Source organism: Gambusia affinis, linkage group LG12 (assembly GCF_019740435.1).
Source record: "Gambusia affinis linkage group LG12, SWU_Gaff_1.0, whole genome shotgun sequence".
NCBI classification, from domain to species: Eukaryota; Metazoa; Chordata; class Actinopteri; order Cyprinodontiformes; family Poeciliidae; genus Gambusia; species Gambusia affinis.
Genome location: NC_057879.1, coordinates 7,080,867 through 7,097,357, shown reverse-complemented (window position 1 = coordinate 7,097,357; position 16,491 = coordinate 7,080,867). Strand labels below are relative to the sequence as shown.

The 16,491-nt window shown below is 37.3% G+C and overlaps 1 protein-coding gene across 3 annotated transcripts in view; it reads right to left on the bottom strand.

Moving 5' to 3' along the window:
• The window catches only part of slc6a9 (solute carrier family 6 member 9), a 92,643-nt gene that overhangs the window by 74,549 nt on the left and 1,603 nt on the right, over positions 1 to 16,491 (bottom strand). The window contains exon 1 of one of the 3 annotated variants that reach the window (XM_044133946.1): positions 3,036 to 3,119. The exons of the other annotated variants lie outside the window; for them this stretch is intronic. The gene's annotated coding sequence lies outside the window, so the exon portion shown is untranslated. Of the gene's footprint in view, positions 1 to 3,035; positions 3,120 to 16,491 lie in introns of those variants that run through there. 3 annotated transcript variants of the gene reach the window in all.

Sequence of the window (16,491 nt, the reverse complement as noted above, 5' to 3'; positions counted from 1 at the left end):
TATGTCCTGGGTGACATGAATGCAGACATCTCAGATAAAAACTCGCTGTTTGCTAAACACCTGATTCATTTTTGTACAGACTTTAATTTAATATTGTCAAGTAAAGAACTTTTGCCAGCTGCAAGTTACACTTATATAAGTGAAGCCTGGCATACTACATCTTGGTTGGACCATTGTATTACTACAGCAGATGCTCATGCTGCTTTGATATATATTAATATCTTATATAATGTGTCCACTGTTGATCACATCCCTTTCGAGGTATCAATTAGATTTGATCATATACCTGCAACTGTAAATAAGAACAGTGTTCAAAAACAGATGCAAATAGACTGGTCTTCTTTATCTAATAAACAAAGAGCCTCTTACTATGCCCAAACTGATCAACTGTTATCTTCCATTAACTTACCGAGAGAGGCAGTTACTTGCACAGACTGTAACTGCTCTAAAATTGAACATAGGATCAATATAACTAGCTTATATTTTGACATAATTGAAGCGCTTATGGGAGCCAGTCTGCCTTATAATAAGAGTAATGTAAAGATTAAAAATAGACCAGGTTGGAACACATATGTGTCTAAATTCCACCATGAAGCCCTGGTTACTAAATATTGGGCTCTAGCAGGTAAACCTAGACAGGGCCCTATATTTGAGCAGAAAAAGCTGTCCACTTCAAAATACAAATATGCACTACGCTTCATTAAACAGAATGAGCAAACCATGAGGGCTGATTCCTTGGCAAAAAAGTTTTTAGGAAAGGATACAAAAACCTTTTGGAAAGAGGTCAAAACTATCAATAACAATAAATCCTCTCTCCCTTACACTGTTGATGGTGTTTCTGGGGTGAATATGATTGTAGATTTTTGGCAACACCACTACAGCAAGTTATTCACCTGTGTACAGAGTGAACCCTTCCAGGTTGACAAAGTTAGCACTGTAGAAACTATCAAAACACACGAGGTCTATCAAGCAATTAAAGAACTGTCTGTAAATAAATCTATAGGAATGGATCTTATTTCAGCTGAACATCTCAAATTTGCCAGTTCAAGAGTTGTCCCTCTGCTTGCCTTGTGTTTCACTGGTTTTATTATGCATGGTTTTATTCCTGAATCCTTGATGAATGTTCTTTTACTTCCTGTGATTAAAAACAAAGCTGGTAAAATTGGCAGCTCTGATAATTACAGACCTATAGCTAATACACTGTCTAAAGTCTTTGAACTTATTCTTCTGCCAAAATTTGCAAAGATAGTAATGTCTACTGAAAATCAATTTGGGTTCAAGCCCAAACATGGCACTGATATGTGTATATATGGACTAAAAGAATTACTGAAAAATTATAACAGCAAAAATTCTACAGTTTTTCTGTGTTTTTTAGACGCCACCAAGGCTTTTGATCGTGTTAATCATAGAAAACTATTTTTAAAATTGTGCCAAGCTGGTGTACCTAAGTATATAGTAAGATGTCTGTCCTACTGGTATGCTAATCAAACTATGCAGGTGAAATGGGACAACTGTATGTCTGCATCCTTTCATGTCAGCAATGGAGTCAGACAAGGAAGCATTTTATCTCCTATTTTGTTTAACTTTTATATGAATGATCTTTCTAAGCAGCTAAACCTGTGTAGAACCGGCTGCATGGCTGGTGATACTATTATTAATCATTTAATGTATGCTGATGACCTAGTGGTTTTTAGCCCAAGTTCAGCTGGTCTTCAGGAGCTGCTTAATGTCTGTTCAGCATATGGTGAGTTACATGATGTTAAGTTCAATCCTTCAAAAAGCACCATCTTGATCTGTCGCACTAAGGAGGACAAAAATAGACTATTTCCACATTTCAAACTGTCTGGGTCTTTATTGAAAGTCTCAACTAAAGTGAAATATCTTGGTCATATGTTGACAGATTGTCTGTCTGATGATGAGGACATTTACCGTCAGGTTCGAATGTTATACGCTCAGGCAAATATTCTTGTCCGTAAATTTGGATTCTGTTCGGATGAAGTGAAGCTGAACTTGTTTAGATCATATTGTACATCACTGTATACTGCACATTTGTGGTGCAATTTTAAAAAAGCCAGTCTTCAAAAATTGAAGGTGGCTTACAATGATGCACTTAGACTTTTATTAAATAAACCCAGATGGTCCAGTGCCAGTGAACTGTTTGTATCTGCCCGAGTCAGCACTTTGATGGCTGTCTTGAGAAAACTTATGTATAGATTTATTTGTCGCTTAAATGAGTCTAATAATAAAATTATACTACTGTTGGCAAATGTTAAATATAGTGCAATAAAGTACTCATCTGTACTCTGGAGACACTGGTATGATTGCCTTTTGTAAGGCTAGAAGTCATGTGTTTGTATTGTTTATTTTTTTGTACTTTTTATTCTTTTATTGTCTTTGTTTTCTCTTTGTATGTAATCTGGACTCTGAGTCTGTAATAAAAAAAAATCAATCATAATGGGGGCTGGTAAAAGATGGCGGCTAGCGTTTAGACGTTATTCGGAACTTTCTTCCAACTTCATTCTTCTCCTGTCGGAACAGATATTTTTGTAATGTCTTCAACCTCTACAACAAAACGCAAAACTGAAGGTCTTCTAGTACTTACTCCTACGAAGTCACCGTCTGCTAAGAAAGGTAAAATGGAGCAAGCCACAGCAGAGAACATAATAGCGGTGCTAAAGCTAGCTATCGAGGAGCAAGGGAAATCTCTTGGGAAATCCATCGATGACTTGAAGTCTACCATTAATTTTCTCTCAGCTGACATACAAGATATTAAAAGCAGACCGCAGGCCACGGTCAGCCGAGTGAGCAAAGCCGAGGAAAAGATTCAAGCATTGGAAAACAAAGTGCTGGAGCTAACACGCGAGAAGAAGTGGTGGAATCTGCGGCTCCGCGGCATGCCCGAAGAAGAGACGGAGGATGTGAGGCTCAAGGTGGTGGAGGTATGTCAGAATATAATCCCAAACTACAAAGAGAAGCTTCTGGAGGTTATTGATTCAGTATATCGGCTTGGCAGAAAACATCCAAACAAACCTCACCCTCGAGATATCGTCATCCAATTCTCTATGCAGCATTTCCGCAACATGATCTGGAAAATGGCAAAGAATTCTGGCTACTTGAAGCAAAGAAATCTTCTGTTCAAAGAAGATCTTTCGGTGGAAGACCGCGAGAAACGGAGCCGGCTGTGGCCAATAATCCAACAAGCCCGCAAGGATAAGAAGATCGCATACTTTGTTGGAGGACGAGCTTTTGTGGACGGCAAGGAAATTGAATAACTGTTTCGTCGGATCCCATTCAACCTGTTATGGAGGGAAAGTTCTACGTTCCCATTTAAGTTCGACTAAAACTCAGACACTTATCTTGTTTGTTTTTTGTTTTACTATGTTAAAGTTGTTCTCAGTTAATGCTCGAGGGCTGAGGGATATCACTAAAAGAAAAGCTTTATTTCTATTTGCAAAAAATTGTGGTGCTGATTTTTGTTTGCTTCAAGAGACTCATTCCATTGATAGTGACTATAAACTTTGGAAAACTCAGTGGGGAGAAGGCTTGTGGATGGCCCATGGAACTCACCGTGCAGCAGGTACATTAACTTTGAAACACAAATTTAATAGCAGCAGCATCTTCACCGAAACCGACCCAGCTGGACACTTTATTCTCACAGTTATCAAATGTGATCATTCTTTCTTTCTTATTGGTAACATTTATGGTTATAACGACGCCAAGGAAAATTTCATACTGTTTGAAACTTTGAACTCTAGTATTGATACTCTTGTTAAAAAATTTTATGATATAAAGATAATTTTAGGAGGAGATTTCAACATTACTGTAAATGATGAGGTTGACCGATGGCCTAGCAGGCGAAGAATAAATTCTCAGATTGTTAACTTTATGAATGAGCATAATTTAATAGATATTTGGAGGCTAAATAATCCAAACACAAAAAGCTTTACATGGAAAAACAAAGCTGGTTCGCAACACTCAAGAATTGATTTTTGGCTAATATCTGACTCCTTACAAAATTCATACTGCAAAGCTGAGATTATTCAAGCACCCCTTACTGATCATAAAGGCATTTTGTTACAGGTTTGTATTTCCCCTGATAGAACTACCAAAAGGAACCCTGCATATTGGAAGATGAATAACTCCCTTCTTAACGACAAGTTTGTCTGTTTAACAATTAAAAACAAAATTGGAGAGTACATAAAACTAGCACAATCTGAAAATGCTTATGGACGTTACTGGGAGCTTTTAAAATATGAATTAAGAAAGATCTTAAGTAAAGCTGGGGCAAATAGAATAAAAAATAGCATCAAGGAAGAAAACAGTTTGGTCTCTGAGTTGATTTCATTATCCTCTACTATTCCTGAAAATCTATCTGAACAACAGAGAGCCAAGTTACAAACCCTTCAGCTTAAACTTGATCAAATTTATATTAATAAAGCAAAAGGAGCTTTTATACGTTCACGGGCCAAATGGTTAGAAGAGGGGGAACAAAACTCTAGTTATTTCTTTAAACTTGAAAAGCAAAGACAAACAAAAAATGGTATTACTGAACTTAATTCAAATGGCACAATTATTGATGACCCCAAAATGATTGCTAATTTATGTGAAACTTTTTACAAATTATTGTATGAGTCTAGACATTCTCCTGAGGAGCATGATTATTTCTTCAGCTCCTTAAGTGGTATAGAAACAATTGGTGACCAAAACAAAATATTATGTGACTCCCCAATCACACTCGATGAAATTAAAGAAGCCATTAATAGTCTTAAATCAAATAAATCCCCTGGTACAGATGGACTTACATCAGAACTCTATAAGTTGTTCTCAGAAGAACTCACTCCATTTTTATATTCTGTATTTATTGAAAGCATTAGTAATGAAAGGCTCCCCCCTTCACTTTCTCAAAGTTTAATTACTCTAATCCCAAAACCTCAGAAGGATGCATTAATGTTGGATAATTGGCGTCCTATTTCTTTACTTAACAGTGATTACAAAATCTTAGCCAGTTGCTTGGCAAAAAAAAATTAAAACAGTTCTTAGTGATATTATAGAGGAATCTCAGAATGGCTTTATGGCTGGAAGGCATATTATTGATAATATAAGATTGGTTCTTGATATCTTAGATTATCCAGAAATGGTCTCAGCTAACAGCTTTATTTTATTTTTAGATTTCCAAAAGGCATTTGACTCGATAGAACATGAATTCATCTTCAAATCCCTCAGTTTATTTGGCTTTGGGAAAAATTTTCAACAATCAATCCGCACTCTTTATGCTTATGGAAATAGCTCAATAAAATTACCCCATGGAACTACTAAAAGATTTTAAATACACATAAAAAAAAGTTCCGTAAAAAAACAGGAAAATGTCCTGGTAATTTTCTGCCAGTACATTTTCTGTTTTTTTACGGAAATTCTGGTCATAAGATTTCCGTAATTTAACAGCATTTTTTATGTTAAATTTACCAGCACTTCTGTTAATCCATAATTGAAATTTTCCGTATTTTTACAGTACATGTCCTGTATATTCACAAACACTTCTGTAAATAATGAATTGAAATTTTCCGTTTTTTTACAATATGTATTAAAACATTCCGTAAAAAAACAGGAAAACATCCTGGTAATTTTCAGCCAGTACATTTTCTGTTTTTTTACGGTATTTTCACAGTTTTTCAATGTTAATTAACTTGCATTTCTGTTAATCCCTAACTAAAATATTCCGTATTTTTCCAGTAAATCTGTAGTATATTCACAAGCATTTCTGTTACTTATAAACTTGTATTTTTGACATTCAAACCATTCAAGTCTGTGTTAGACATTGACTAAGTAATAAATATAAAGCACTACATTTTAAATAAAAATAAATTTAAGCAAAACTCAACTTCTTATTCAAAAGGACATTTAGACCATGAAATTTAGTGTTAAAATAGCTCATGCAGATGGGTTAACAATGAAACCATAAACAATCCATTTGCAAATTTTATTTTGCAGTTCATGGTTTTTCAATACCATATCAACACATCATTACAATATAATTACAAATTGCATTCTCAATTATATATTCAGTCAAACATATTTTTAAAGTTGTTAAGGTCAATGTAAAGTTCATTCTTGAGTCCAGACTTTGAAGTCAATTTAATAATTTTGTTAAGTTTAATTTAATTAACACAATCCAACACTAACATTAAAAAAATACAATTTTAATCTTGCAATTTGCATTACAAGATTAAAATCACAGGTGTAAACAAGGACCAACATCCAACTACTATTTTCTGAACTGCTGTCAACATAACAGAGAACATTATGAAGCATCACCTTTTACAAGAATCAAATTTTCCATGGACTGTCAAAGTCATACAGTTCATTTACAAACTTGAGCAGTCGGGGTGGAATGTGATGATGCTTCTTCCCCTTCATTTCAGCCTTTGACCCTCGTTTGGGGTTTAAGCCCAGAAAGACTCTAAAAAAAAAGGGAATGGATACTTGAGTTTAACAAACAGACAGATGCGTCCAAATTACATTATTGCAGCTGATCACCAGTCCAGTTGCAGTCATGCAACTGGACTGTCTCAACAGTTGCAAATAACTCCTTGACAATCCTCAACTATGACTAATTTGAATGAACAATCACTGAAACAACAAAATTGTTGGTACACTTCTTTTAATGAAGGCAAACCCGTAACAATCACTGAAGTTACTTGAAACTGATAAAATTGTAAAAAAAAAAGGGGAAAAAAAGATTGACTGAAAATTAAACAATGAAAATAAGACAATGCTTCTGAACTGTGTTTCAAAAGCACAGAATTAATCAATTATTATTGCTCAGACCAAATAATTCAAAATATCAACAAAAATATACCAACCTTTGTATAAATTCCAGTGTCAGGGACATGTCTTTTGGATATTTTATGTTCAAGACATAAAACATGGAGAAGGCGTAGCTGAGGGCAGCGATGGGTGACTTGATGTGGTCATTCACAATCATTTGGTCAACAGCAACTTTAAAAAGCTGTTCACCTAAAGAAACAAATCATTAATACAAGAGTTTAAGATCCACCACAGGTGACCAGAACATGTCCATAATATGTTCTAAATACGCGCAGTAATTATATAGAAAATGTTTTATTATATTAATTTTCATATGACTTTTTTTCACGTACCTGTCAACATATTTTTCTCTGTCCTTACATTTATTCAAAATACTGTATAATCCATGGGTGTCCAAAGTCGGTCCTCAAGGGCCGGCATCCTGCATGTTTGAGTTCTCCCTGGTTTAACGCACGTGGATCAAATGATGGCTCATTAGAGGCCTAAGAGGAACATTGACTTGCTGAAAGGTTGTTACTACCACCAGGGAGAGAATAAAACATGCAGGATGTCGGGCCTCCAGGACCGACTTTGGGGACCACTGGTATTCAGTTCCAACAATGTGTATGATATTGCATCAAAATGTATATTAGCAAACTTTAACATTATTTGAAGGTTATTCTAGAAAACATAGTACATATAGAATTTTGAATCAAAAGTTTAACAGACTGAGGAAAGCAAAATAATAATAATTACACACCCATTATAAAGATGCATGGGGTGCTTGGCAGGTCAAGATCAGGACTCTCTGGATGCAGCAGCTAAGGAGAGAAAAGAAAATATACACAAAATAGAGAAATGTAAACACCAAAGCATGTAAATCTTCTAATAATGGACGGAACTAAACAGCTAATGTTTACAAAAAATAATTGTTAATATTTTTGGACAAAACGAAATGTTTACAGTGTAAATTTACCTCATTTTGACAAAACAGTTGGGCTGGTTTCTCCTTGAAGAATTTTGCGATTCCACTAATCACCTGGACAGCACCACTTCCTGGAATATCCACCCCTCTGGACCCAAGGAAGTCCTTTATTGTCTTTTCTTTCTTTGACAATTCCTCTGCCAGTCTGGTTTGTACTGGGAAGCCAAGAAGGGTGGTTGTGTGATCAAACAGGTGGATTGCTTCAAAGAGAAAAGGCCATTTAAGAATAACCACAAGCAGTATGACGCCATGAACTGCTAACTTTCACGCGCCATTTATCAACAGTTTGGATATTGAAAAGAAAAAAACGCATAACACCAAAGGCTAAATCAAGAAAACTCACAGCAGATGACGACTGTCATATATATCAATAATTTGGGGGGCTATGTGAGACACATTCTTATTAAGATGGTCGAAAAAAATCAAGCTAGCAAGTTCCTCAAGAGATAAATGCAAAAATGGGCGTGGAGTGTGGGAAAAAAAAGAGAAAAGCGGTCACCGTTATTTAGCAAATAACCTCGTCTTACTTTTACATTTCAGAACCAAAAACGCTATTTAAAAAATATGAGTAAAAACATTTTTAGTAAAACGAATGCAAAATTATACCGTATTTACAAGAAGATAGCGGTTCGCCAGTCTGAAATATTATCTATACTAATAATATGTTTAGTTTTTTTAATTTAAAAAATGTTTATTGATTTACTTTACATTACCCCAGAGGTGCCAAAAACCGATTACTCCAACTTCTAAGTCCAACCTGGGTCCAGGATACACATTCAGTGTTGGAGAGAGAGCTTTGAATGGCTACAGAACAAGATTTTGCGCTTCGTGCAGGTTCTTGTTCCCATGATGCAATGCGCCAAATTGAAAATACAGGAAAAATACCTGTAAAATGTAAAAACGGAAAATTCCTTCAAATTTCTACTGTACATTTTACCGTTTTTTTACAGTTTTTTTTTACAGTGTAGAATGTGGAATTCGTCAGGGATGCCCTGTATCACCCTTTTTGTTTCTTCTCCCTATGCAAATTCTAGCTACTTTTATTAAATAGTGATCTAAAAGGCATCTCAGTTGCAGGAAATACTATACTATTGAGTCAACTAGCTGATGATACAACTTTGTTCTTACAAGATAAGTCTCAAATTGATGTTGCACTTAAACTTCTAAATACATTTTCTGTAGCCTCTGGTCTTAAACTGAATTTATCTAAATGTGAGCTTCTTCCAATCAATACTTGTAATGAATTTTCTTTGTCAGGAATACCGGTGAAATCTGAAGTCAAATATCTTGGGGTAACTATTGTTAAAGAGCAAACAGCAAGAATTAATAAAAACTTTGATCCAATTATACCCTTCTGTCAACAAAGATTTAATCTATGGTTACAGAGAGACCTGACCATCACTGGTCGAGTCCTGCTGGCCAAAACTGAAGGTCTTTCTAGTCTTGTCTATGCCAGCTCAGCCCTTAATGTCCCAAACAGCCTTTGCACTAAAATTGACAAAATGCTCTTTGATTTCATTTGGAGAAAAAAAGCCCCATCTTATTAAGAAGAATGTTGTGATCAATAAACTAAGATCAGGTGGTTTCAATGTTCTGGACTTTAATACCCTACATTCTACTTTCAAAGTTAGGTGGATCCAAAGATATTTGAAAACTCCTAATTCAATGTGGCATTGGATTCCTACACAAGTCTTTAAATCTTTGGGTGGCCTAGACTTTTTATTAAGATGCAACTACAAACTAGAAAAGCTCCCTGTTAATTTATCTAGCTTCCATAAACAATTACTTTTATCCTGGACATTGGTGTATAAGCATAACTTTTCCCCTCATAACTGTCTTATTTGGAATAACCAAAATATTTGCTTCAAGCATAAATCCCTATTTTTTAAGAACTGGGTGGATAATGATATTCCATCTGTAAAACAATTGTTTAATGAGGATGGTCAATTGTTTAATTATAGTGAATTTCTTTCTAGATTTAACTTCCCTGTGACTCCTAAAGAATTTGCTGTTGTTTTTGATGCTATTCCAGCAGGTTTAAAATTTCTTATATCAACTTCAGGTGGAGCCCATGTCCAATATCCCAGATTTCCAGAATTATTTATTGGTAATTTGGAACCATTCCTTAGTATTAAAACTGGAAATAAACATATTAGAGAAATAATCCAGAGGAATACTATTAGCAAACCTGCTTCAATCTTTTATTGGAACAATCTTTATACGAATATTGATTGGGAACAAACATGGTTATTGCCAAGGAAATTTTTTGTCTCAAATAAAGAACGGGAGGTGTCTCTTAAAATTTTACACAGGTGTTACCCTGTAAATTCGGTACTGACTAAATATATTCCAAATATTGATCCTCTTTGTTCCTTTTGTCACATCGAACAAGAAACCTTAATCCACCTTTTTTGGGAATGCTCATTCAGCAAAATTTTTTGGTGTGACTTAAAAATCTTCTTTAGTCAGAAATGCAATATACTTATTCCTTTGAATGATAAACATGTTTTCTTTGGTATTTCCAATAACAGTATGTCTGGGAAAGAATATATGATCAATTTTCTTATTCTGTTGGCTAAGTTCCACATACATGCCTGTAAATTTGCTAAAAACAAACCCAACCTCACTGTTTTTAGAGCTTATGTAAGATGTTTTTTGGACTCTTTAAAAATGTGCACCAATTCTAAAGCTATGAAACTTATTACCATAAGCGATGAATTTGATTTGTAAACTGTTATTTTATTTATTATTTTATTTTATTTTTCTTTTTTTGTCATGGAATCCTGTGGATTTGTTACCCCAGCACCTCGAGCATTCTACTGTCTGCAATTGTAAATTATTTGTAATTTTAAAAAAAGAAGAAAAAAAAAGTACAGCATAATGGCTGTACTGATACAACTTCTACACCTTGAAGCCTGCCTGCTACACAGTCTTACGTTGGCTAAACAGATCAATATGCTATGTGTACTGTATCTGACATACACTAAAGATTTTATTTTCGCAGAAAAGGCTTTGAACTAAACTGTTATTCGTGTTAGCCACAATAGCACCAAGTACAAGCTGGTCAATCAACCATCGCTGTGTCCAGGGAAGCGCTGATTAATAATCGAGAAATAAATATCAAGCCTGGAAACTTGATATCGTCCATCCATCCATTTTCTAATCACCCTTTGTCCCTAATGGGGTCAGGAGGTTGCTGGTGCCTATCCCCAGCTAACGTTCCGGGCGAGAGGCGGGGTTCACCCTGGACAGGTCGCCAGTCTGTCGCAGGGCAACACAGAAAACAGACAGGACAAACAACCATTCACACACACACACTCACACCTAGGGAGACTTTAGAGAGCTCAATTAACCTGACAGTCATGTTTTTGGACTGTGGGAGGAAGCCGTAAAACCCGGAGAGAACCCACGCATGCACAGGGAGAACATGCTAACTCCATGCAGAAAGACCCCGGGCCGGGAATCGAACCCAGGACCTTCTTGCTGCAAGGCAACAGCTTTACCAACTGCGCCACTGTGCAGCCAATTTGATATCGCAACGGACTGAATGTTATGTTTTCAACGTAAACTTTGCTCGTCTTGCGGGGTGCAGGTGGTTGCCACGGTAACAGGTGTGCTTAAACTACAAAGAGAGCGAGAGTAAAAAGGTAAGAGTAGTTTTGAGTTGATCACCTGTTCGGGTTATTTTGCCTTTGTTTACCTTTGCTGTGGCTCATTACAGCCGCTGTAGTTTCTAAACGTTGGACTAATTACCTCGTTGTTTGTGACTATACGTCATTCACAACAAACATCAAATAGAACAAATATGTATCATAAAATTTTAACAAACAAATGGCTTCTACCGCGGTCATTATGTGAAATCAGATTTATTATATCCCAGCTCCAGAAGATTTGCTTTTACCTTAACAGAGCTCTTTGGTTCCTCCTATCAGTCTGTAGCTTCTCATATTGAGGTCATCAAACCAAATTTCAGATCTTCCATAACTGACTGACACCTGCTGGCCTCAGGTTTGCAACCAGCTTGTGACTGAGAAACCAGTAACCTCCTCCCAGATGATGACATGAACTTGTTAGTTCCTCTGTCCATTGTAGTAGCTGATATATTGTGAAAATCCGGTAGAAGTGATGCATTAATCGAGTCATTTTTACATAGAAACAAGGCGCCAGACTTTGTTTAATGAGACTTGCGGTCACGTGGGTCAGTTGTGGGCGGAGCTTGGTGGGGTCCATTGTGTGCAGGTGTTGACTGATGTGTTGCTTATATGGGACAACGCTGTGAACAAATTCTGCTATATTGTTATATGACATTCACGAACGATCTAATTCTTCTGGACGGATCTTTACTAAGTCCTACACGACTGTAAGCTCATTGAGAGCTGTTCTTTGTTCTTGTAATACTCTGCATACACTGCAGTCGGTATTATTTTATTTAATAAAAAAAGTATTCATTTAATTGGCGAATTAGCAAAACTAGAACGTAAGACATGTCTTTGAGACATATGACATTTACACCCAAGGAAGTTGAGAGATTTCAATAAGTTGTGGATTTCTACTATGAGGAACTTCTCAAAGTACAAAACAGTGGCAAATTGTTGAGTAACAATCACCATGTAGGACTTGTTTGAGGTTAGGACTTGTGTGCCACTGGTAATTTTGCAAGGACATTTCCATAATATACTTTTTCCCAAAACGGAAAAAAAAAAAAAAAAGGATTATTACATTTTTCAGTATACAGTCATGCTCTAACAAAGTATTGATTCATTTGAAGAAACCTCTTTTATAGGGGTATAAATGAGGATAATGCTAATCAGTGCTCTAAATATTTTCTCCATTATTAGTTCAGTATTTTATCTAAGATTAGTTCAATTTAGATCCAATATTTTATTTTATTCTCTAACATTTTAAAGCTCTTTTTAACATATGTTTGACCCAGCATCCAAACTGTCATTTTAATATTGAAAGAAGTGGTATTCAACATTAGGAATTACTCCACAAATTTTAAGCTCAAACACGAGACATGGTAACAACCAACAGAAATGCAACAGAAGGTATGAGGAAATGAGGAATTTGTCTTGATGAGATGCATAACTTGTTGCACAATGAGTTCCAAAGCTTGCAACTTTTGCTTTCACTCTGAGCACTTACCAGAAAACAAGAGGAACTAAAAATATCTTGAATTGAGTCACCAGAGGAAGAATGATCAGACAAATTTGTGTGGGAAACCAATTCCTGCGCCAATCAGAGAGTACGGAACAAGTCATAGCTTCACACTTTTCAACTGACAGCGTCAATCCAAATTCTTTCAGGCATTGAAGAACTTTCTTCAACTGGAGTTCATGCTTCTCTAGAGTTGGTGCTAACACTATTAAATCGTCAATGAAAACAAGCACTTCTTTTAAATTCGTGTCTCCCATGCACCGCTCCATGAGGCGTTGAAAGGTGCTAGGAGCATTGGTTACACCTTGAGGCATGCGGTTAAATTTGTAAAATCCAAGTGGACAGATAAATGCAGTTTTATTTTTGTCTGATTCATTCATCTCAATCTGGTAGTAACCAAATTTTAAATCCAGAGTGGAGAACCATGTCGAGCCAGACAGTGCTGAAAATGTGTCCTCCAACTTTGGCAAAGCATATGCATCCCTAATGGTCTCTGCATTCAACTTCCTGTAATCAATACAGAGCCATACAGCACCATTTTTCTTCCGCGCTACAACTATGGGGGAAGCAAAGGGTGAGTAGGATTCACGTATAACAGCAGACTGCAGCAGTTCTTGAATGTGTTTACGTGCAGCGTCCACGTCTAGGGGGTGGATGGGTCTTGGTCGCTGTTTAAAAGCAGTGGGATCTGATAGTTTGATCTCATGGTTAACTTTATCTGTACGACCAAAATCAAGATAATGCTTTGAAAAAACATCTGACATACTGTCGAGCATGGTTGTTATACGTCGCTTCCATTCAGTTGAGAGCGGCGAGTCTCCAAAATTGTAGTTCAACTTGGTTGGATTTAGCTCTGAACTATGGGAAGGTTGGTGCACACTCTGCTCTTTGTGAAGAATGGTTTGGATGGTACTGACTTCAGCGATGGCTGCTCTAGCTGGAATCCCAATGTCATGGTCAGATTCATTAGTGTTCACCACTACAGGCTGTACAGGAGGTAGATCAAAAAGGCTAGATTTTACTATTAAACCACCACGTGGAGAAAAAGAGGTTGGATGCTGAATAATTACTTCTTTTTTCACCTTGCAGTAATGGGCATATAAGAAGAGCATCCAACACAGCAGTTCTCTGAGCAGGAACAACCTGTGGGATGGATGACTGCATTTTTAGAATGCCATGATAGTCATCAGTTGTTAGTTTGTGCCTTATCTCCAAAGTTTTATGCACTGCTCTATATCCAAAAGGCACATGATGGAACTCAGACTGTGACTGACAGAACTGGTTATACACAACTTCCCAAGTGTTGGTGCCAATCAGAACAGGGGGTTGGGATGATCGCAGGTCTGGAACAACCAAGGCCAAGGTGTTTATGTCCATCTCTTCTCCTGTGAACTCAGAGGGAAATGTCAGAGTTCCACATATCCAATATAAGGCACCCTCTGACCATTTGCACCTTCTATCTCCAAAAGATCATTTATTGGTTTTATTTTGTGATCTGATAGATGGGTTTTATGGAAGGAATGTGAAATTGTGGTGACTTGGGAACCTGTGTCTAAGAAGCAATGAAAATTGATCACTTTAATCTTCACCTCACCAGTACTCCTTCTACTGGGAAGTACAAGGAGTACAATTGCAATGTAAAACTGTGAGTTCGTTGAGTACTGGGAAGTACAAGGAGTACTTGTGCACACTAATCTTTTAGGTAATGGAAAATATGAAGATGAGTCTTTAATCACATTTTTTTTCCCCCTCCAGGGAGTCTTTTGTGGGCTCTAGTGTCCCTTATACGACAGTAGGCTGACAGGAAAGGGAGAAAGAGGGGGGGGAAGACATGCGCCAAATGTCTGTCAGGTCCGGGAATCGAACCTGCGACAGCCACATCAAGGACTCAAGGCCTCCAAATGTGGGTCGCGCCATCCCCTATGCCACCACAGTCTTTAGTGTGGGGAAATTCACTGGTTGCAGCTCCCACTTGTCCCTCAGTAAGAACAGCTTCTAGTTTGATGATTTACTTTTCTCCCAGGACTGCTGTTTGTGTTTAAGCTGGCGGCATCTTTCTTCAACCAGGCTGGAATTTGGCTGACTGGAACAGTTGGGAGCAATGTGACCATCCTGTCCACACTTAAAGCAGAACCAGGGCTTTGGCCTATTACTGGTGTGACCAGGGGTTAGTTTCTGTTTTTTCAGCTGATTTTCTGGTTTAACAGAATTGGAGTCCTTAGACAGCTGGGCTGACATTTGACTCTGTAGCTTCAGCATTTGCTTTCTCAAGTCTTCAATAGCACCTGAATCTGATGGATGGCCACATGAACATGCACTGGTAGTGTGAGCTTGTACATTGACACAATGCAATATGTTTTTTCATTAACATTTCTTTTGCCAACTGTCTGTCTTCTTCTGTTCCAAGTGTTAATGAAACCTCTGAGAAGGGAGGTGGTTGGTCTTTTTTCTTTTCTAGTTGCAGTTTGTTTATCATGCTGTTATCCCAGCAATCTCTACAACATTGTTTTAACAAATATTTGTCCATTTCAGTGGCTGGAATCCCACCACGTTTCATCACTGTGCTAAGAGCCAATTGGAGTCTCTGCTGCAGATAAGAAGATGGTCTTTCCCCATGGTCCTGAAGCATGTTTAAAAATTTTGCAAACAATTCTTCCCCGTCCTCAACAGTGGCATAAGCAGAATCGAGTACCTGCAAAAATGTTGCAGGCAGGGCATCAGGCCCCAAAGCCCTTCACTAAGTCAGCAGCTGGAGGGAGTAAACCTTCCAAAATGCGCCTTGTAACATGTAAGGGTGCAAGACTTGGATCTGCATTTAAAAGTTCTATTTGAGACCTCCAGGATTCATAATCTGCCTCATGCTGAGGTTTTGGAAGTCTTCCTGAAAAAGTACATAGTCTAAATGAAGACAGAGGATGAAGATTTACATCATCTCTGCGCACAATGTGTTCCACAACAACCCTTTGGACCCCAGAAGGATTCAGATCATTCCCCGAGAGGAAAATTCTCGGCCCCACATTTGTAGTAGGATTTGGTTGAGTTTGTGGTCCCTGCTGGTAGGTGGTGGACTGGTCTGAGGGAATAGTAGGTGGCTGAGTCTAACTAGAATCTCTTTCAGTGGCAAGTACTTCAACAATATCCTCCTCATCACCATCCCCTTCATCATCCTTATCAAGCTCCCCTCCGGTAGCCGCTATTCCTAAATGAGCACTTATTTGTTCAAAAGCTCCTCTCAAAACGTCATCAAATGATTGTCCACTCTGCTGGGAAATACGTTTCAGTTCATTGAGGTAATCGGGAAAGGGTCGTGGCCACTGTGGCAGGGCACTCTCTTTAAAGTAATTTAAAAACAAATATAACATCTTCTGCAACCTGGGATGGATAAACGTATGGTAAAAGTGATTTTAGCTTTTCCAAATCTGCAGAATTACTGAATTCAACGGCTAGGTTTTTATAAAATGGACTCTCACGTGCAGTAACAGAAAATACCTTAATTCCACCATAACCACGTAAATAATTGATGATCTCATCATCTGCTTGAGTGT